General features: G+C 62.5%; 2 pseudogenes; both read left to right on the top strand.

The window, feature by feature from the left end:
- Positions 1–360: 360 nt before the first annotated feature.
- On the top strand, positions 361–3,092 carry LOC131495886 (left-right determination factor 1-like; annotated as a pseudogene).
- Positions 3,093–5,683: 2,591 nt separating this feature from the next.
- The window catches only part of LOC131495922 (CSC1-like protein 1), a 28,838-nt pseudogene continuing 12,088 nt past the window's right edge, over positions 5,684–22,433 (top strand).

Here is a 22,433-nt window from a genome sequence, read left to right on the forward strand (position 1 = left end):
GAGGAGACGCCTGCTTCTTCTCCAGGAGACACATCTGTGAGGTTAACAGGGCAGGCGGCGCGAAGCAAGGCAGGGCCTCCCGGCCACCGTGCAGATAGCAACAGCCAGCTGTCCACAGTCCAGACGGGCCTCTGTGCCCTTTCCAGACGGCCCCCTCCTCGAGGCCCAAGGACCGTCTGGCTGCTGAGCTCCCAGGAGGTCCGAGGGGTGTGACCTCCCCCCTCCGCCCGGGCCCAGCTCAGGGCTGCCTATAAAGCTGGCCCGGGCCCGGTCCTCCGCACACCGGGCTGGGACCCTCGCCGAGCCTCCTCGGGGGACGCGTGCGCTCTGACCCCCGCCCCCCCATCCCCGGGCGGCACCATGAGGCCCCTGTGGCTGTGCTGGGCGCTCTGGGCGCTGCCCCTGACGGGCCCCGGGGCCGCCCTGACCGGCGAGCAGGTGCGGGCCAGCCTGCTGCGGCAGCTGGGCCTCCGCGAGGCGCCCGTCCTGGACCAGCGCGACGTGGAGGGGCTGGTCACCCCGGCCCACGTGAGGGCCCAGTACGTGGCCCTGTTGCGGCGCAGTCACGGCGCCCACTCCCGCGGGAAGAGGTTCAGCCAGAGGGTCCGAGGTGAGGTCCCCCTCCCACCGCAGCCCGGTGCTCGTTGGGAGCGGGGAGGCTGAGGCCAGCGGGCCTGTCCCGGGGTGGCCGTCGTGGGGGTGGGGAGCTCCACGGGACTGTGAGCGTGGCTGCATCCGGGGCCCTGGGCTCCGTCTGCACCAGGGGCCCCACTGGCAGAGGCGAGGCAGGAACGACACCCTCGTGGGTGCAGAAGCCCCGTGGGAGGAGGGGAGACAGAGAAAGGGGACTTGGGGCTAGTGACAGGGAGGATGGCCTTGGCCGGTCAGGCGCCTGGAGGCCTGGGGACGAGGAGGCTGGTCCTGAACGCTCTGCAGAGCTGACCGCTGGCGGCCACGTGGCCCGTGGTCAGGTGGTCCCACCGTCAGCCCGGAGCCTCAGGCGTTGGGGACACGGGGCCTGGTGCCTCTGGGGAACAGGAGCTGGCAACAGGCCCCAGGTGCCTCTTCCTCCGGTTGGGGACATTTCACTGGGCAGGAGCCCCTCAGGCAGGGAGTGGAGAGGAAGTCGGGGCTCTTGCCCTCCCTCCTGGAAAGGCCACTCTCAGCTGGTGACCACAGATATCCACGGTGGCTCTCTGCCTCCCTCTCTCCGCTGGCCCTCCCACTTTAGCTGAGCGCCTTCCCCTAAAGAAGGCTGCGTGTCAGGGTGCCTGGGGGGCTCAGTCGGTGAAGCGTCTGACTCTCGGTTTTGGCTCAGGTCGTGATCTCGGGGTTCGTGGGATCGAGTCCCACGTCAGGCTCTGCGCTGTCAGCACGGAGCCTGCTTGGGAGTCCCTCTCTCCCTCGCTCTCTGCCCCTCTCCCTCTTGGACTCGCTCTCTCTGTCTCTCTATGAAAATAAATAAATAAACTTTAAAAAAAAAAAAAAAGGCGGCTGTGCAGGTGAGGCCCCGCCCCCACCTCTCCCTGCCTTCCTGGGGGATTCTGCTCACTGGCTCTGGGCCCCGCGCCCTCCCAGCGGGCCTGACCTGCCTGCTGACCCTGCTCCCGTCCCCAGAGGTGGCGGGCAGGTTGCTGGCGGCCGAGGCCTCCACGCACGTGCTGGTGTTCGGCATGGAGGGGCGCCTGCCGCCCAACAGCGAGCTGGTGCAGGCCGTGCTGCGCCTCTTCCAGGAGCCGGTCCCCAAAGCGGCGCTGCGCAGGCTCGAGCGGCTGTCCCCGCACGGCGCCCGCGCCCGCGTCACCGTCGAGTGGCTGCGCATCCACGAGGACAGCTCGAACCGCACCTACCTGGTGGACTCCAGGTGGGGAGGCCGTGGCCGGGCTGCCAGTGGGGAGGGGAGGGGAAGGGGGCGCAGGTGGGCCCAGCAAGGCAGGGTGGGTGGGGGTTGGCGGGGAGTGGGGGGGGGAGGGGGACTGTTGGAGTGGGGACGGGGTGGGTGGGCCCCGAGGGGGGGAAGGGGGAGGTGGAGGGGGCTGGAGGGGGAGAAGGGGAGGGTGGCATGTGGCCTAGTGTGGGGGAGGGGGGGAGAGAAGAGGGGGAGGGGAGGGGGAGGGGGCAGGTGGGCCCAGTGTGTGGGGGGGGGCAGGCTCCCCCCAGGGGGTGTCCCCAGCCCCAGCTCAGGCCCCCGTCTCCACGGGTGTCGCAGGCTGGTGTCCCTCCAGGGGAGTGGCTGGAAGGCCTTCGACGTGACCGAGGCCGTGAACTTCTGGCGCCAGCTGGGCCGGTCTGGGCAGCCGCTGCTGCTGCAGGTGTCCGTGCAGAGGGCGCACCTGGGCCCGCGGGCCTCGGGCGCCCACACGCTGCTCCGCTTCGCGTCCCAGGGCCAGGAGGGCACGGGGCAGGGCGAGCCCCAGCTGGAGCTGCACACCCTGGACCTCGGGGCCTACGGGTAGGCGCCTGGGCCCTCGGGGGCCCCCACGAACGGGCGGGTTGGCGTGGGGTCTCCCAGGGGCGCCGTGGGAATCAACGGACGCGGGGTTTCCCCCCCCCCCCCCCCCCGTCCCGGGACTAAGGCCACGTACTGCGCAGGGTCTGGTTATTGGTGGTTCCCCGTCCGCGGCGCAAACCCCAGCCTGTGCAACGTGACGAGAGCTGGCGGTAAATCTCCCTCCCGGGTGCCCTCCCAGGCCCGTGACCTCAGCTGACCTGCGCCCCTCCTGTCCCCGCAGAGCTCAGGGCGACTGCGACCCCCCGAGGCGATGGAGGGCGCCCGCTGCTGCCGCCAGGAGACCTACGTTGACCTGCGGGGCATGCGGTGGGCCGAGAACTGGGTCTTGGAGCCCCCGGGCTTCCTGGCCTACGAGTGTGTGGGCGCGTGCCAGCAGCCCCCGGAGCCCCCAACCTTCAGGCGGCCGTTCCCGGGGCCGCGACAGTGCGTCGCCTCGGAGATGACCTCGCTGCCCCTGATCGTGGGCGTCAAGGAGGGCAGCAGGCCCAGGCCCCAGGTGGTCAGCCTGCCCAACATGAGGGTGGAGAAGTGCAGCTGCGCGTGGGACGGGGCGCCTGTGCCCAGGAGGCTGGGGCCTTAGGGCTGGCTGTGGCCTCCAATGGACTTGCCTCTGTGTGCATCCAGGCATCGGGACAGCTGGGGACTAAGGACTGCTGATGGCTAACGCTGGGCCATCTACTGAGCTCAGAATTTGCTTCCTGTGTCCATTCAGCTCACCTCCTAATTTTTCTGCCCAGGGTCACGACTCCCGTGCTTTGCTCTGGTCATTCACTGCACATCCCAAGCACTTACCTCTGTCAGTTCCCAAACTGTCACTGTCTCCTCGTCCCCTCACTGGGTCTGGGCTAAGCTCTGTGGAAAGGGCCTACGTGGTCCGGTCAAGTACGGGTTATGCATTTCCAACCCGGATTGTAAGGGCATTATCTAATAAACAAATGAAACACGTTTTATTCTGTATTTCTCTATTTTCCCCAGAACCCCAAGGGAACAGAAAGTTCTATAGAGATTAGGTCAACCTGCTTAGAAAATCAAGGAAGGAGCCGAGCAACACAGGAAGCTAGGATTGAAACACATTGAGCCCTGTGTGTCTGTCCTCTTACAATCGAAACAGACATCTTTTTGTCGTGGTGGACGCCTTACGGTTCTGGGCACAGCAAGCCGGCTTTGTTTCAATTCTACTTTCTACAAAATAAAAAAGTCTGTGATGAAAATCATCAGTCACACAAGCCTGTAGGTCACTCCTTTAGATTTAGGGGCACATGAGGGGAGCAACTGTGGAAAACGCTGGCTATGACAATTTATTTTTATTATTTTTTAATGTTTATTTTTCAGAAAGACAGAGACAGAGCGTGAGCAGGGGAGGGGCAGAGAGAGAGGGAGACCCAGAATCCGAAGCAGGCTCCGGGCTCTGAGCTGTCCGCACAGAGCCCCAAGCAGGGCTGGGACTCAAGGACTGTGAGATCATGACCTGAGCCAAAGTCGGATGCTTCACCGACTGAGCCACCTGGGGGCCCCAGACAATTTAGAATGCCCAGATTATAGGGGCTGTTAAGTTGTGACTGTGTCGCAGGATCCCAGCCAGGACTCCTTAATTCCTAGCCGGTCTGCACAGCGTTAATTAGCTCTGAATTCCACACTCTGAAAACCCCTATTTCCTTCCCCATCAAACAGAACGATTCCTGACTCCCATATACTTACTGGAGATTTAAGGAAACCGTGTTTTCCCAAGCACCCCTCATACTGTCTGATCCATAACAGGGGCTGTGGTTAGTTACCTCAACACACCGTCTCACCCATTTGGCCTTCTCTTGATTTTGAAATAAACTTAACCTACTGAAAATAAAATTTAGAAATCCCTTCGCTGTGAAGTCAAAGACCCTGACGTTTCTTCTTTTCTTTTTTTGGTCAGTGGGTGGCTTCACCATTCTAATTACAGAGATTAGTTAGAACCAGGCACTTGCTGGGGCACCTGGGGGGCTCAGTGGGTTAAGCATCAGGTTCTTGATCTCAGCTCAGGTCATGACCTCACAGTTCTTGGGTTTGAGCCCGGCCTGGGGCTCTGCGCTGACAGTGCAGGGCCTGCTTGGGATTCTCTCTTGGTCTTTCTCTGCCCCTCCCTGTCTTGTGCACGTGTGCCCTCTCTCTCTCTCTCTCTCTCTCTCTCTCTCAAAATAGATAAACTTAGAACCAGGCATTTCCCTGGACCCTTCAGCACAGACCAGGCAGGTGCTGGTGGCATTAATTGAGGCAGGGAGGCAGTGGGGACATGCAGGAGAGGGGTGTGAGAGGAGGTCTGATAAGTCTGGGGAGGTGGGGGGGCAGACATCCAGCCAACACCCCCCACCCCCATCACCTTGGGGGGGATCAAGTGTGAGGCTCTGGGCAGCGGAGGTAAGAGCAGGAAAGGATAGATGTCCACACACTTGCAGGGTGGAGCGTAGGGGCTGAGCGGACCGGGCTAAGTGGATCAGGGTTGAGTGGACCAGGGCTGAGCGCAGAGGCTGAGCAGGCCAGGCCGAGCAGGCCAGGGCCAAGCACATGGGCCGAGTGCAAGGGCTAAGTTGACCGGCCGAGCAAACCGGGGCTGAGCGGGCCAGGGCTGAGCGCAGGAGTAAGGGGACCCGGCGGAGGGGACCAGGGCCCAGCGGACCGGGGCCAAGCGCAGGGGTGAGTGGACCAGGCCGAGCAGACCAGGGCCAAGAGCAGGGGCAGAGCGCAGGGACTAAGTCGAAGGGGGCCGAGCTCAGGGGCCCTCTGCAAACTCCAGGAAATAACTAGTGGGGGCGGGAGCGGGGTGGGGAGAAGGAGGAGGCCAGATGGGACGGAAAAAACCCCTCAGGGAAGCAACAGGAGACACCCGGACCCCAGCCCAGCGCAGGGAGCCACAGGCCGGGGCTCAGGTCAGGGTCACGGTGATGAGTAGGGAGATAAGAGAGCGCCTTTATCGCTGCAACCACAGGAGGCCGGGGCTGCAAGGGCACATGCCATCCAGGTCTCTCTCCCCAGCGGGACCCCTAGAAGGGCCCCAGGAACAGCCGCCCCCGCGCCCCGGGACCCCTGGACCTGCGCCCCCTCCCCCCGCGGCGCGGCCCCGGGTGCGCAGGGGCGGGGTCAGGTTCCGGGCGTAAGTCCCCGGGCGGCGCGCGGTCGGGCGGGGGCGGGGGCGGGATCCGAAAACTGGGCTCGCGGTGCGCATGTGCGGGAGGCGCCCGGAGTTTCACTTTGAAACTTTTCGGGGGCGGGACCCGCCGGTCAGGTGCAGCCGCCGCGCGGGCGCCGCAGGTACGGTGGGCAGGGGCGCCGGGTCGGGGTCGCCCGCAGCCCTCCCGGGGCCGAGTCCAGGGTCCCGGCCCGCGCGGACCCCCTCTCTCCGGGCAGGGCGGGGACGTGCTTCTCTAGCTTCCCCGCAGCCGTCTTGGACCGCCCCCCCCTCCCCTCCCCCCCCCCCGCCTTCGCTGGGGGGCTGACCCGGCCGGCCGGGGAGCAGGAGCGCAGCCGGGGGGGGGGGGGGGGGGCTCTTCCTTCTCAGACGCCCCCCCCCCCGGGGGGTGCAGGTGGGAGCCACTGGGCCCTTTCCTCGGTGACCCCTGCCCGCGGCCCTGCTGGAGTCCAGGGGGGCCGGGGTGTGGGGGGAGGGGGCCTTGCAGGGAGGGGAGGAGGAGGAGATCTCCACCTGGAAACCCAAACCGTCGGGTTCGGGGACCTGATAAGACGACGGGCTACCTGAGACTCCGGGGCGGCCTGCACGTCCCAGCCCCGGGTGGGGCGGCCGCTGGCGCAGGACTTGCCCGGGGTGATTGACCAGACGACCTCGAGCTTCCTTCCAGGCCCAGGAGTGCCTGCGCGCCACCCCCGCGGTGTCCAGGCTTCGCGGTTAAGCCAGGGGGCTGTGCCCACCAGTGCAGCCCCGGGCACAAGGGGGCAGGGGAGGGAGACCCGCCTTTCTGAGTCCCTGGCTCCTGCTCAGACAGGGCTGAGGCCGTGGGGGATGGGGACAGACTCCAGATCATCCCGAACCCGACCCGAGAAACAACCCGTATTGTTTCTCCTTTCCCCTCCGGCCCGCATCACTGTCTTCCTCCCTCCTCCCCTCCCGGCGGGACACCTGTCACAGCCCTGAGTCGCTTCTGCCTCCACGTGGACGTGAGCAGAAGCAGAAACCTCTCTTCACACCACTTCTTTGTTCAGTGTTGGGGCAAAGGTCTCCCTGGCTGTTCCCTGGGCTCTAACAGGGGAAAAACCTGGACCGGCTGCTGACCTTGTGTTTCCCATTGGCTGGAGAAGTGACTTAAAATAAAAGCCAGGAGCCTTTTGGGTGCTCACGGACCAGGTGCTGGGCTGAGTGCTTCATGCACACGGTCTCAGGCGTGTGCCTCCCAACAGCCCGGGTTGAGAGAAATACCACCGCCCCGCTTCACAGGGGAGGAAGTCAAGGCACTGAGCGTGTAAGCCGCTGTCTGAGCCCAAACTCCAGGGCTGCTCAGGTATCTGCTGGGCGCGCTGCCTCCCACTGTAGCCAAAGGCTGGGCCGTTTTCTTGACGCTCCAGGGCTGACATCTCTGGAGGTGGACAGCTCTCCAGGTTCCTGGGGAACCCCCCCCCCCCCCGTTGTGTTTCCTTCACAACCTTCTTCTGCGTCTGGGAGCTCCGAGTCCGCTCCTCCCGTGGTGGAGGGACCCGGGCTGCTTGTGGTCTTGTAACAAAACCGGAAGATCTGCGATGATAAAAATACCCTGAATTTGTGTGGGGCCTTTTTGTAAGAACTGATGATGCTCACGCACCTGGTGCTACGTTCTGGCGTTTCCGGAAGGAAGGGGGAGGTGGTCAGGTGTGCTGCGTGGGCCGGTCCTTGCTGGACACACGTGGGCCGTGAGTTAGCACTGTGGCAAGTGGGAGACCAGCTGCTGGACCCAGCCCTCCCTCCCGACGGCCACGGCCAGGCTCTGGGGTGCACCTGGGCTGAACTTTGAGCTGGGGACCCGAGTCACCTGCTGCTCCAGGGGCTGCGGGGCCTCCACGGTGACTGTGGCTTTCCTGCCCTCACGTTGGTAGTGGAGAACCCTCTGGAAGGCATAGATACGTGCTAGGCACTCACATAGGTCTGTCGACGCACACAGGGAGGACTGCGCATCCATGAAGGAGGGCCTCCTCCCCAGCCCGCGAGGCTGCCCTGTGCTGGCTGTGTCCCCAGCGGCCTGTTGGGGAAAGTGCAGGGGAGCTGGCCCTGGAGGGAGCGCGACCTTTCAGCAGAGTTTGGACGCCATGTGTGTCCAGCGCAGGGACAGTCCGCGATCGAGCTGAAAGGTCTGAGAGAGACCACCACCCCCCAAAGCTGTGCCCTCCCCCGGAAGGGGGCTGGCTCTGGGGAGCCCGGAGCCCCCCCCCCACCAGGCTGGCAGTCCTTGCTGGCCGACCTGGCCAGTTCTTATCGGACTGTGTAAAACCAGCCAGGGAGCCAGTTTGGCAGGAGGGAAGGGACCCAGAGGTGTGCCCGGGGTGGAAGGGGGTACAAGGAAGACGAGGAGCCTCGGGGGGCTTCCTCCCACGGGACCTCTGCTCTGCTCAGCCTCAAGCAGCATCGGCCAGGGCCGCCCGCCCCCAGCAGCCACTCCTCAGGGACAGTGCTCCCTCTGTGAGCATTTTATGGGCGTGATTTTTCCTTTCCTCTTTACCTTTCAAGCCTTCCCTGTTCTGCTGTGTCCCTTTTCCTGATTCTGGCCCTCGGGTAGCAGCTGCCCTTGGGGAGGCCCTTACCGGGGGCCCACAGCCACCCATGCTTCTGTGGAGTGGACCCTCCCTGGGCCCAGCGAGGCCTCGAGCCAGAGGTCAGGCTGCTGAGGCTGGAGGAGGAGGAGAGGGGCAGGCAGCACAGAGGAGCGCCCAGAACCAGTTTGGGTGGTGGTGGGGGATTGGGGGGGGGAGCTGGGCGGGGGAAGCAGGGTGGAAACACCAAAGGCTGCATGTGAGGCCCTGAGTTCAGAGGCTTGGGGCGGGCGTGAGCCAAAGCGGAAAAGGCAGCTCCTGGTGACTCTGCGTTCCTTCAGGGAGGCCTGGAAAGGCCGTGCGGCCCAGTCCTGGGGTCGGGAGAGCCCAGCAGGAAGTGAGTGGCAGGCCTGAGGCAGCTTGGGAGGCGGCCGGGACTGTTCCTGTCTCTGCCGGCACTGGCTGAGGACCTCGCCCAGGGACTCGCCCGCAGTCCTTCCTTCCCTGGGCGTCTGGTATGTGTGAGGCAGGACAGGGGTTTTGGGGGGGGGGCGGCAGGCGCTGGCCTCACAGCGTCAGGCCGGGCGCTCTGTCGGGGGTGGTGCTGCTGGGCGACCCTTAAAGCAGGGAAACCAAGATCTGCCTCCCAGAGGTAGTCTTTGTGACTCTGTTGAGGGCCACCAGCTCCGTGGCTCTGGCGTCACATCGTCTGGCCATTGGCAAGCCTCTCATAAGGGGTGAGAGAGTGACTCAGGCTCCTGGGTCATCCTCCCATGTCCTTGGAGCTGCCTCTAACCGCTTCCTGCAGTCCATCCTTTGTGTGTGTGTGTGTGTGTGTGTGTGTGTGTGTGTGTGTGTGAGAGAGAGAGAGAGAGAGAGAGAGAGAGAGAGTGTGTGTGTGTATGAGACATTGTCCCCAGCCAGCCCGTCCTGGGGGTCGAAGTGGCAGTCACCACCCCAGCCACATCGCCAGGCAGTCCAAATACCTCCGTCCCTTTTCTTCTGGTCCCCAAGATTTTTGTCCCTGTGGCAGGTTAGAGATAGCAGACCTCGCAGAAGTTCCCTGACAGACGAGTCAGAGCTTGAGGAAGGGTTGCTGAGTTATCGCTCCCGGCTCTCCAGCCACAGACGGTGTGAGGGGGCGCTAATTCGGGGGCCTTCGGGGGCCTTCGATGACAGGGACAAACACTGGTGGTTTCCTAGCTTCCTGGGGCTCCCAGAAGCCTCAGAGAGGAAAGGTCTACGAGCAGCCTGGAGTAACCTGGAGTCGTATTTGCTTTGAAAAGGCCGGGCCTTCCTGTTAGACTGGGGAGGTGGGGGGGGGGTTTCCCCGGGAGGGTGGGGGTGTGCCCCTCTTTCCCACCTGCTTCCACCACCCCCCTTGCCCTTTCTGGCTGCCCCTTCAGGGCCTTCCTGGAGCTGACATGTGTGTGCGTACTTGGATGGACGTTCCTGATTTGTTTCTTCCTGCGTTTTCGTCTTTCCCACCTTTATCTCCTTCGTTTCTGTCCCCCGACTGTCCCCCCAAGCCCCCAGGGGCTCCCCGGGGAGGACTTTCCTGGCAGGAGCTCAGGCACCTCTTAGGAGGCAGGCCCCTGTCCCCCCACCTCCCTCCCTGCTGTGTCCTGATGAGCTGTCCACCGGGCCATCTGACCCTTGGGACTGTTCCCACAATGGGGCTATTCTCCTGGGCTCTGCCAGGCACGCGGGGCCCGGTGCCCGCCTCTCCCTGATTGCTTGCTGCTGGCTGCGCCTAGCGGCCCCTGGGCCCACCTCGGGCCCTGCCAGTGCGGGTGGGGGACCCTCCGGGGACCCCTGGTCCTGACTGTCTGCCCGGTTTGCTCTCCAGGGAGGAGGGGCACGATGAACAACTCCCTGATCCTGGAGCTGTGGCGGTCCAAGGCGGTGTCTGTGCGTGAGCGGCTGGGCATCGGGGACCAGCCCAACGACTCGTACTGCTACAACACGGCCAAAAACAGCACCGTGCTCCAGGGGGTCACCTTCGGGGGCGTCCCCACTGTCCTGCTCATAGACGTCAGTTGCTTCCTGGTGAGTCCCCTCCTGAATCGTGTCCCCCCCTCTCCTCCCGGGCCTTCTGGAAAACTCAGGTATGGGATCAGGCGTGCCCGAGTTCACACGTCACCTCTGCCCCTCACCTGCTGTACCCCGGGGAGCCGCGCTCTGCGGGTGACGCAGCTGTCCCCCTGGTCACAGAGTCAGCCTGTTGCGTGGTGAGGCCCGTGGAAGGGGTCAGTCCACAGGGACCAGAGGCATGGGCTGGAATAGAGTGGCCGCACCTCCCAGCTTAGAAATGTCACCTCCTGTCCCCCGCTGGGTCCTGGGCCTTTTAGGGGATCAGTCGCAGAGCAGAGGACACAGCTGGGGAAAGGCCCACCTTCGTGGCCTTCAGTGGCCCAGACCTGCCTGTTCCCAGGGGGTCCCCCGGTTTGCAGTATGCTGTTCTTCTCCCCCACGGGTGGTTGGGTGGGATTCCCCGGGGGCCACGGGGCCCCTTCTTGTGTTCCTGCCTGTGGGGTGGCCATACCTCTCGCTGAGGGTATAAATGAGTAGCTTGTGCTGGGGAGGGGGTGTCCCCAGGACTCAGATCTGCCCTGTTGCCCCAGGATTTGCCTCACAGTGGCACCTTAGGGGCTGGCATGGGAACCCACCTGCCACTCACGTCGCTTTCACGAGAAAGGGCTCTGTGGGGCGCCCAGGGGGCTCAGTCGGTCAACCGTCCGACGCCTGATCTCGGCTCAGGTCCTGATTTCACGGTTCGTGGGTTCGAGCCCCACAGTGGGCTCTGTGCCGATGGGGAGGAGCCTGCCTGGGATTCTGTCTCCCTTTCTCTCTGTTCCTCCCTGGCTCGTGCGCTGTCTCTGTCTCTCTCTCTCTCTCTCTCTCTCTCTCTCTCTCAAATAAATAAACTTTAAAAACATTTATGAGAAGGGCTTTTAGGTGCCAGACAACCTGTTTCTTGGAGTCCACGTGTAGGTTGAGAACACCAGCCTCGGGTGACAGGGGTGGGGGGTCCCGGGGGTGCGCCGGTGACGCTGAGGGCTGGTGGGAATAACGAGAAGGGGCGCTGGAGAGCGAGGGTGGACACGGCTGCAGGGGCGCCGGCGAGGGGAGCTGGGTGTTTATCAGGGGATGTGATGGGTGCACACGTGAGCCAGAGCGGCTGGGAGAACATGGGCGCATGAGACACACACCCCAAGAAGGCAGCAGAGGGGGCGGCGGGGTTGGGGGGGGCACTTGCCGGACGGCCTTCAGCTTTGTCCTGAGACGTGACTCACCTGCCTCCGGGAATAGTCACCAGCTTCCCCGTCCACCTGGAGACGGTCCCGAAAGGGACGCGGCCCCTGTGGGGTTCTGGCCTCTGGATTCCCTTTAGGGAGACAAACCCACATTTAAAAGGTCAGTTCTGGGCGCCTGAGTGGCCCAGTCGGTTAAGCATCTGACTCCTGATTTCGGCTCAGGTCATGATCTCCGAGTTCGTGGGTTTGGGCCCCACATTGGGGGAGCCTGTTTGGGATTCTCTCTCTCTCTCTCTCTCTCTCTCTCTCTCTCTCTCTGCCCTTCCCCTGGTTGCTCTCTCTGTCTCTCTCTGAAAATAAATAAATAAACCTTAAAAAAAAAAAGCTTAGTTCCTAAAAAAAATAAGTAAATGAAATAAAATGAAAATAAAAAATAAAATGAAATAAAATAGAATGAAATGAAATAGAATGAAATGAAATAGAATGAAATGAAATAGAATGAAATGAATGAAATGAAATAAATGAAATGAATGAAATGAAATAAATGAAATGAAATGAAATAAATGAAATGAAATGAAAAGAAAATGAAATGAAATGAAAAGAAAATGAAATGAAATGAACGCCTGGTTTGTGACCGAGGCCGGCAGGGGTAGGTGAATTGAAAACGGCTCTGTGTCACCCTCCCTGAACCTTGAAGGGCGGTGGTCTGTCCAGGCAAGACCGGGTCTGAGGACCGCCAAGGTGAACGCGGAGGAGGTGGTGTGGAGCTTACAGATTTTACAGCTGGACGGGGTTTAGAGCGATTGGCTGAGGGCCCCAGGCTGTGGAGACCGAGCTGCCAGAGCCCAGGCTCCTCGGTGGGCACTGTCCCCCGTCCAGGCCCCATGCTGGCGTCCTCGGGGCTTGCCTGGGGGAGCACCCGGCTCGGCCTGGGGGAGCTCTGCTTCCTCGCCCTGTAATTAAGTGCAGTTCTGTGTAAGAGGAAGGAAGCGGGTCCTGGGCGGCTGTGAGGCCTGGTCTCGCCTTCCTGCTCAGGAGCACTGAGGGCTGATCAGCGCAGGGTCGGTGGGGTGGGGGTCCTGGCTGTTGCTGCCCTGAGAGCAAAGAGCGGGGCCGATGCTCATGGTGAGGAGGGCGCCGGGGCCAGCTCAGGGACGGGCTCGTGGCCTCTGTGCCCTGGCATCGGCGACAGGCGCTCGTGAAGACGGTGGGCAAAGGGTCGGATGGTTGAGCTGTGTGGCCTCGGGCGGCTCGGTGCCCTCTCTGGGCCCTTGTAGCCCCGCTGGGTTCAGGCTGGTGGGCTTTGCCCCTAAGGCAGGTGTCTCTAATGAGAAGTCCCTTTACTTGGTTTCTTCTCTCCTGTCAGTGTTTGATCTTGGTGTTTTCCATCATAAGAAGGAGATTCTGGGATTATGGCCGTATCGCCCTGGTGTCAGAAGCGGACAGGTAAGCAGGACGTGTCACCTCGAGAGCGTGAGTGTGTGTGTGTGTGTGTGTGTGTGTGTGTGTGTGTGTCACTGGGACGGGGCTGGGGGCCCACGCGTGTTGCTGACACTACGTTGTGTCCACTGAGCACATCCGTCCGCCAGGCCTGGGTCAGAAGCCGTCTCTCCTCACCACAGGTGCCTCTCCCACGGCCGTGGCCTGGCCGTGAACCTTGCTGGAGGAAGTTTAGTTCCTTTACACACTCGGGGCTTTCGTTATCAGCTGAGACGGATGCCACTCTTCTTCCTCACCCTGAATGTTGAAAGAGTGTCCCTTCTCTGACATGAGTTAGCTGGGGGCTGGGGGCGAGGCGAGCCCCCGGGGAGCTGCTCCTGTCCCCGCTCAGGGTCAGCGTGGGCCGGTGGCCCTCACTCAGCCAGCGTCGGGTGAGTCTGGTGCAGCAGGGACCCCCTTGGCTGGACGTCACCTGGGCTCTGCTGGCTGCTCACGACTCCTCAAGGGGGGACCGTCCTCTAGGTCCGCACCCTGGCGTCTCCAGCCCCGGCTGGCTGTCACACGGCCTGGGACCTGGTGTCAGATGCAGGACAGGAAGCAGTGGGGGGAGACACCCCTGTGGCCAGGCTCCCCCCACCGGGCCGCTCGGCTTCCCCAGGCCGACCTCCACCCTTGCTGCACAGGCGTTGGACTGTGGTCTCTGTGCGAGGCACGGGCCGCGTCGCTGCGAAAGCTCCGTGCCGCTTCCTGCCTCCTGGGTCCTGGCGTTTGCGAAAGCCCGAGGGTGTTCACCTTGCCCCGAGGGCTTCTTGGGAGCCTTAGACAGTTTTGGGGGGACTCTGGGGACGTGATGTGTTTGTGGCACCCCGAGTCCCAGGAGGGGCCGTGCACTGGAAAGGTACTGAGCCTGTGAACCCCAGGAGGCCCTGCTTCCTCCTTGGCTGCAAGGCCGTGGTCAAGTCCCCACCTTCTGGGGTTTCTCTCCTCCTGTCCCCTGTCCCCCGCAGGGCACCCAGAAGGTCAAATGAGAGAGCTGCCTGTGAAGGCTTTGAAAGTCAAGGTTCTTCCTGTCTTCTGCCCCTGCGAGTGAGGTTTTGGAATCGGTTCTAGAAAACTGGAAGTGATAATGAACATAATTCACACACCTCAAGCGACCCCCCACACACAGGGCAGGGGAGGGGAGCCCCCCCCAGCATCCAGACGCCCACGCTCCCATTTTCTTGTCCCTGAAAGTGGGGTGCCGCTTGTCATCAATGGCGGTCACACTTCAGTCTTTCTCATCGGTTCATAAGATTATTATGTCCCTGGCAGCCAGTGGTGGTGTCGATTTGATAAAACGAGGTTAATCTGACGTGCCGGGAGACGTATCGCAAACGTCAACAGTCTGAAGTCCCCTTGGGTGGGCCCGGAGCCGAGGCCCCAGGGTGCGGGGTGCGGGGACGGCCTGCCAGTGCCCTGACCCCTTGTCACCCGGCCCATGTAACGCGGGGGTTTCGCGTCTTGCACGCCCAGGTGCGGTCGCCGCCCTGGTGGGTGTGTTTCACGGGCTGAGTTAGATCTTGTCCCAGACTTGGAGGAAGGCCACAGCTTTGGTCCCGGGCTCTAAGGGATGGCGGGATACCGGACGGAGGTTTTCAGACTTCGAAAAAGGATTTCCTGGCATTTTTTTCCTTTTGTGTTCCCAGCGATTCCAGGTTCCAGAGACTGTCATCGTCGTCCTCTTTTGGGCAACAAGATTTTGAAAGCGAGCTGGTTGGTATCGACGGGACAGGCGTGGCTGTGGCCGTGGTGGGGGCGGGGCAGGGCAGCCGGGTACTGGTTCGGGGGCCGACTTGGCCCCCCGCGTCCTGAGTGGCAGGTGCTGGTGGTGAGCCCCCTGGACTTGGGACGGACCGCGGGGAGGGTGCAGCGGGGAGGCCCAGGGGGTGACACGGGGTTAACTCTGAGGCAGGAGCTCCCGAGTCCCCTGTGGTCCCAGCGCTCGGCTCTCATCACACGCAGGGATCTGTGTGACGGTTCATTGCTGACGTGCCTGCTGGCGGCGAGTCAGAGGTGGGCGGCCCAGCCGGGTTCCCCGGCACCTGACCCTGAGGAGGTGCCCAGCGGGCCGGGGTCCAGCCCAGCTTTGGGGGTGGAGGGGTTACGATCAAGAGAGGCGATGGACAGTCAGCCGACGGACCCTCTTCCCTCCAGAGTCCCACCTGGGGGGGGGGCCTGTCCCATCCGTGAGGCTTGTTTCCTTGTGTCTGTCCTGCGTCTCGGTCAGCACTGCGGGCCATCCAGCAGAACAGTTCCAGAACCGCTCTGAGCTCTCACCGGCTCTCGGGTCAAGTTCAGGCCTCGGCCCTGGAGCAAACTGTCAAAACTTGAGGGGTTTTTACGAGAATTCCAGGCACAGGGTGCGTGTCCCAGAGGACTGGGGGCCGGCAGACTCTGTCGCCTTGGGGACAAGCCGTGGCCTTTGCTGGATTTGGGACAAAAGCGCTGCTTCTATATAACGGGGGGTTAGATGGTTAGTGACCGTCAGAGGCGGTGATTCCATCCGCCTCCCGGGGACAGAGATGCTCAAAGCTAATCCCTGATCTCTCCGTTCCCAGGGATGCTGTCCCTGGCTGACTGCCATCTTTCGCCTGCAGTGAGTACAGCGGGTGTGTGCGTGAACGTGGGTGGGTGTGTTAGTGGGTGGGCGCGCGTGTCTGCCTGTCTTTCCTCGGGTGGCTTTGCCTCTGCGCTTGGCCGGCGAGGAGGAAAGGAGCCGGGATGCCTGACGCCGAGATGGGTCCCTAGATGCTTCTGGGTTCGAGGCGGAGCCTCGTGTGGGGGCCGGGCATGCAGGTGGCCCACACGGCCCGCACAAGCCACTTTCCCCCTCGCTTTGGGCAGGAACGCTTTGCACCTTCAACTCCTCCGCTTCCAAGTTTCCTTGTTTCTAACGTTTGGGGCCCGTGGGGAGAAATCCTGTGAAGCTGGGAGCGGCTGGGAGCGGAGGAGGTGCGGTTTCGGAGGTGGTGAAAGAGGAGGGCCTCTTAGAATTGATGAAATGCGGTGGTTGCGGGACGTCGGGTACGTCCCTCTCCCTGGGCCTCAGTTTCCACGACTGTAAGAGGGGCCCAGGCGACACAGCGGGAGAGGTGGGTCGGCCGGCCCCTGCCTGCCCACCACCGCGAAATCACGTCACTGGGACGCGTTTCCTCCTGACGTGGCAGGTCACTCCGAGCGTGGGTCCGGCGCACACAGAGAGGATTTTAGGTGTCCTAGACCCTCCCCTGACACGTGCCCACGGCGGGTGCCCCTTGGGGGACTGCGGCCTGTGGCCACTGCTGGGTGGGGCTCAGGCTGCTCCCCTGTCCCGGCGGTGGGGACCCCACTCAGCCTGGGTTGGGTGGGGCGGCGTGAGACACGCTGCGTCGTCATTTCATGGTAACCCGCAAAGGCTGTTGGCAGATCTGCTCTGTACCCCTCCTCCCTCCACCCCTCCTCCCCATACCCCCTCCTCCACCCACACTTGCTCCTCCCCACACCCCCCTCCTCCCCATAGACCCTCCTCCCCATACCCCTCTTCCCCTCCCCCAACCCTCCTTCTCCTCCCATACCCCCCTTCCCCTCCCCATACACCCCTCCCCTCCCCATACCCCCTTCCCCTCCTCCCAACCCCCTCTTCTCCCCCATACCCCTTCCCTCTCCCCATACCCCCCTTCTCCCCCATACCCCCTCCCTCTCCCCATACCCCCCTTCTCCCCCATACCCCCTCCCTCTCCCCATACACCCCTTCTCCCCCATACCCCCTCCCTCTCCCCATACACCCCTTCTCCCCCCATACCCCCTCCCTCTCCCCATACCCCCCTTGTCCCCCCATACCCCTTCCCCTCCCCATACCCCCTTTCCCTCCCCCCAACCCCCTTCTCCCCCCCATGCCCTCCTTCCCCTCCCCATACCCCCTCTCTTCCCTCATACCCCCCTTCCCCTCCCCATACCCCCCTTCCCTTCCCCATATCCCCCCTTCTCCCCATACCCCCTTTCTCCCCTCCATACCCCACCCTGTTCCGTGCTCCTCCCCCCCGCTCAGTTCCCTCTGCTGGCACAGGCATTTCTCTGGAGGGGGGCTGTCACTGGTACTCTGAGTGTCCCCACTCTGTCCCTGTAACACTGTATCAGACACTGGGATGCCGCGTGTCCCCCGGCTTTGTCCCTGTAACACTGTATCAGACACTGGGACGCCGCGTGTCCCCCGGCTTTGTCCCTGTAACACTGTATCAGACACTGGGACGCCGCGTGTCCCCCGGCTTTGTCCCTGTAACACTGTATCAGACACTGGGACGCCGCGTGTCCCCCGGCTTTGTCCCTGTAACACTGTATCAGACACTGGGACTCCCTGTGTCCCTGTAACACTGTATTAGATATGTTTTCAGTGTCTACTCCTTCCTGTTGCAAAAAGGATACTTTGACTGTTTTAAGGCCACAGTTGCATTCTAACAGCTGCTCGCGGCCAGTGTTGCAGGTGACATTCAAAGCATCCCCTCAGTTTCCTTGGCTTTGCCTTCCTGGCAAGATAGGGAGTCGGTCAGAGGTGTGTCTCCAGAAAACCTGTTGAGGAAAGAAAGTCGGAAGTCGCCGCCGGGTTAGGTTTGGGCCCCCATCCTGTTTGTTCAGTGCGCACGGTTGGGGGCAGGGCAGGTACTTTCTGGCAGGTGATTGGGAAGTGCAGCCAGTGTGGTCAGGTGCAAAGCTCTGTCCTCCAGGTAAACAGCACGCAGGGTAGCGTCCATCCCCAGGCTGGCTTCTGAGCATCTGCCCGGTACCCGGCCGGCCTGGCGTGCCCACCTCACCGCCTCACGTGTGGCCCGTGGCTCCCGCCGGTCTCCCACCTCTCGGATCTGCTTTGGTGCCGTGACACCCGCTTCTCTTACCACTGCCCGCGCAGAATTTTCCTGCTTTTCTGGAAGCCGGACCCTCAGGGAGACCCCCCTTTTCCCTCTGTGGCATTCTGGCTGTCAGCGCCTGGAATTTTCCAGGTCCCCAAGGGGGCCGGAGCGTCCAAATAGGGCAAGGAGGAAAGGGCGGAGCCCCCATGAGGCCAGCAGGACACAGGGAGGGGGCCGGACGGCAGGGTGGGGAGCCCGGAACAATTGACATGTTGACAGAAGCAGGAGGGGCTGCGGGACCTCCCCCTGCACACGTGTCTGCAGGGATGCGGGCAGCAGGTGCCTGGGGGTGTGGTGTGGGGGGTGTGGTGCAGGGCGCTGGGAAGGAGGCTCCTCCGGGCTTGTCCTGCCTCCGCCCTCCCGAGCTGCGCGACTGAAAGCTCGGTGTCCTGGGATGTGAGGAGACGGGACAGCCCGGCCCGGCCCTGCCGCTCACCCGGGTCCCCTGTGCGTGTCTTGGGCAGCGATGACCAGATTCTGGAGCGGTGTGGGGAGGACGCCATCCACTACCTGTCCTTCCAGAGACATGTCATCTTCCTACTAGTGGTCGTCAGCTGCTTGTCCCTGTGCGTCATCCTGCCCGTCAACCTCTCGGGTGATTTGCTGGGTAATGTTCCCTCGTCTTGTGTGACTCACGGCCCGGGGTGGGGTTGGGGGGGGCTCGTGGGGCTGGGGTGGGCCCAGGTGTCAGGAGGCCTCGGGGTGACTCCGGAACGTTCCCCTCTGCCTGGCCGTGCCTCTCAAGAGGCACCCCCCACCCCCGGACCTGAGCCTGGGCCAGGAGCTTGGCCCCCGGTGTGAGCTTCGGTTCTAAGTAAGGGGAATAAAACCCCAAGACTCGTAGGATCGGGGGCCTTCGGAGAGCGTTTCATACTTTCCTGCCCCCACGTGATCACAATCGGGAGGCCACAGTGAGTGGGTGTGGGAGATGTTCGTGACGCTCAAAGTCACAGCCTGGAACCGTGTGTCCTGCCAGTGCGGGAGGCTGGCTTCCAAAATGCCAAAGAATCCGCTTCCTCCTCCCTCCCTCCCTTCCTTCTTCTCTCCCTCCTCCCTTCCCTCCTCCCTCCCTCCCCACCTTCCTCCCTCCCCACCTTCCTCCCTCCCTCCCTCCCTCCCTTCTCTTCCTCCCTCTCCTCTCTTCCTTCCTCCCTCCCTTCTTTCCTCCCTCCTCCCTCCCTCCCTTCCTTCCTTCCTTCCTTCCTCTCCTTTCCTTTCCTCTTCCTTCCTTCCTTCCTTCCTTCCTTCCTTCCTTCCTTCCTTCCCCTTTCTCCTTTCTCCTTTCTCTCTTTTTCTCTTTCTCTCTTTCTCTCCACCCAACACGGGGCTGGAGCTCACGACCCCGAGATCCAGAGTCACACACTCTGCTGACTGAGCCAGCCAGGGGCCCCACGAATCCACTTCTCATGCCCAGGGATTCCCAGCTCGGTTTTGGGACCCGTTCAGGAGGATTTCAGATTCTCAAGGAATGTCACAAGAATCTCAAAGCAAGAGAAATTCCGATTGTGACTTACCCACGCGGCGGGTCGGGAAGAGGTTGTCGGGTAAAGTGGGGCCTTGGGTTGGTGCAGTTCTGAAAAGACCGGACGGCCGGTCCCTGTCCTCTGACGGGCCTGGCCGTCTCGTGCTTCCTCAGAGACCCACGGACCGAGGCGGGCCGCCCCCATCCCCCTTCCCTAGTGTGACCCTAAGACTAAGTGTCTTGCTTGTCTGCAGACAAAGACCCTTATAGCTTTGGGAGGACGACCATCGCAAACCTGCAGACGGAGTGAGTATGGGGCGGGGGCCAGGGCTTTGCGGGCACTGCCTGCCCCGGGCAGTGCTGCTGTGCGGGGTGGGGGTGGGGGGTGGTTAGGAGACGTGGAGGGCCCGCCCCCCCGCAAACCCCGCCCTGTGTGGGAGCCGGGCCCTGATGGCAGGTGTCCCCGCTCAGCGATGACCTCCTTTGGCTGCACACTGTCTTTGCCGTCATCTATCTCCTCCTCACCGTGGGCTTCATGAGACACCACACCCGGTCCATCCAGTACCAGGAGGAGAACTCGGTGAGCGAGGCGGGGAGGGTCACGGGTGGGGCCAGAGCGGAGCCTTGACCCGGCCTGTTGCCAGGACACGGGAGCCGTGCGCTTAAAGAGGCCTCTGTGGGACCTGGCTGGCATGTTTGTGCTCACGGTTGACTTCAGCTTTTCGTTCATTCGTTTGTTAATTTTTTTTTTATTTCATAAATTTCTTTTTGTTTCATGTTTGTTTTTGAGAGAGACAGAGACAGAATGCGAGTGGGTTAGGGGCAGAGAGAGGGGGAGACACAGAATCCGAGGCAGGCTCCAGGCTCCGAGCCGTCGGCACAGAGCCCGACGTGGGGCTCGAACCCACGAACGGTGAGATTGTGACCCGAGCTGAAGTCGGACGCTCAACCGGCTGAGCCACCCAGGCGCCCCAATTCACTTGTTATTTTTAAGGTTTTTATGTGTTTATTTTTTGAGAGAGAGAGAAGGAGAGATAGCACGAGCAGGGGAGGAGCAAAGAGAGAGGGAGAGAGGACCCCAAGCAGGCCTTGCCCTGTCAGCACAGAGCCCGATACGGGGCTCGATCCCACGAACCGTGAGATCGTGACCTGAGCCGAAATCAGTGGTCGGACGCTTAACTGACTGAGCCACCCAGATGCCTGACATTAGCTTCTAAAATTTTTCTGATTAGGGGCATCTGGGGGGCGGGGGTCAGTCAGTAAAGCATGTGAAGGACCCCCTCCGGGCTCTCCCAGGGGAGCACTGGTCCCTCCGAGCTCTCACTGTGTTCCGTGGGGAGGGGCGGGGCTGGGTGGGCTTGAATAGGGCGGAAACCCTGGGCCCACCTGGGGACTGGCGTGCCTTGGGGTGACATCCCCCGCCCCCATGTGTGTCTCTGGCAGGTGAGGTGGACCTTGTTCATCACGGGACTCCCCCGAGACAGCAAGAAGGAGACAGTGGAGACCCACTTCCGGTGAGCAGGGCTGTGGCCCCTCCAGGCGGGGCAGATGCCTCAGGCGGGCCGCTCTGTCTTCTCTTTGGGCGCCCAGAGACTTGGCGAAGGGCCTGGCCCTGCCATGCGAGCATCCATGGCCGCCGTGTGCCAGCCTGCTGTGGAAGGCTTCTAGAAGTCTGGGGTCTAGAAGGCCTGTCCGCTGCAGGCCGCCCCGGGGGACCACAGCAGCTGGAGCACAGGCCAGGCTGTAGGTGCAGAGAAATAGCTCGAGGGCACGAGCAGGTCTCCGGGGGGTGGGGGGGGCCTGCGCTGGCACAGGCGTCCGCCCACGGGTGTCTCTGGAGGGAGCACCTGCACCAAGGAGTCCTGCGGTGGAGGAGGAGGCAGGGCTCCTCTGGGGGAGGCCGTGTGTGTGTGTGTGTGTGTGTGTGTGTGTGTGGTACCAGGGATGCAGGGGAGGGGGGTGTGGAGCAGGAGAGGGGAGGGCAGGTGCAGAGGCCCCGGGACCCCGGCTGGAGGGCTTGCCCCAGGCGGCGAGCTGAGGATTCAGTCCGAACGCACCCCTCCCAGTCCCGCAGCCACTAACTTGCCGCGGGGACTCGGGGTGACCACGGTGTAACTCAGCACTATTTGCGGACGACGGCGATTCGTAGAAACAGAGAGCGAGTGCCTGATTTTGTGTGTCTGGTGGGCAGGGAGCATCGTTTAGCGGCCACTGGTGCCCGGCTGCCTGGATTCACATCTGGGCTCCAACAGCCACTCGCGGTGTGACCTTGGGCACAAGTCACTTAACTTCTCCGGCCCTTATTTTCCTCATCTGTAAAATGGGGACAGAACCTCCCAGGCTATGGTGAGGACGGCATAGTGAATACCGTGGGAGCACCCGGCCGGTGTGAGTCCACACACAGCACACTTGTGAGGGTCGTACTACGGTTGTTAATGCGGGTGTAGACGTTTGCTGGGCTGCGAGCCCCCTGCGTTCATTGAACCTGAAAGGTCTGTGATCTTCAAAAAGGGGCCACACGCTGGGTAGGATTTCCGCACGGTCCAAGGTAGGCGTGAGCCAGAGCAGACGATAGTGCTCTTCCTCCGGGTGGGTGAAGGAGGTCACGAACCGGATTCATCTGGCCCCACACGCGCCCGCTGACGTACAGCCAAGCGGGCACGAGCCTTTCAGTTTCAGGCGATTGCTTTCGTGCTGTTAAAAAAAAAAAAGCCCTCTTTGTGTTGAATTTCAAAATTTCACCCTTTGTAAAAAGACGAAAGGAAAGAGGTTTCTGTGGTACCCCGAGTACCCTCGGGGACTTGGGGGGGATCTCTCCTGCCGGGTGGGGAGGGTTCTCTTTTCCGACGGCCTGCCTTGCGCACAGGGACGCGTATCCCACGTGTGAAGTGGTGGACGTACAGTTGTGCTACGACGTGGCCAGGCTGATTCACCTGTGAAGGGAGAGGTGAGCGGGGCTGGTCGGTGGCCGGAAGCCTGTCCCTCCCTCCTGGGCCGCCCACCCTGCTGCCTCGCTGCTGGTGGGGGGTCTAGGCGGAGCCCCCAGGGGGGAAGGCAGGAGGGGGGGCTCTGCCCCTTTCTTGTTTGGAAAGCTGACCCCCTGGGGTGCCAGGGGGGCACAGTCGGTTAAGCCTCCG

The sequence above is a fragment of the Neofelis nebulosa genome, chromosome 15 (genome assembly GCF_028018385.1).
Source record: "Neofelis nebulosa isolate mNeoNeb1 chromosome 15, mNeoNeb1.pri, whole genome shotgun sequence".
NCBI lineage: Eukaryota > Metazoa > Chordata > Mammalia > Carnivora > Felidae > Neofelis > Neofelis nebulosa.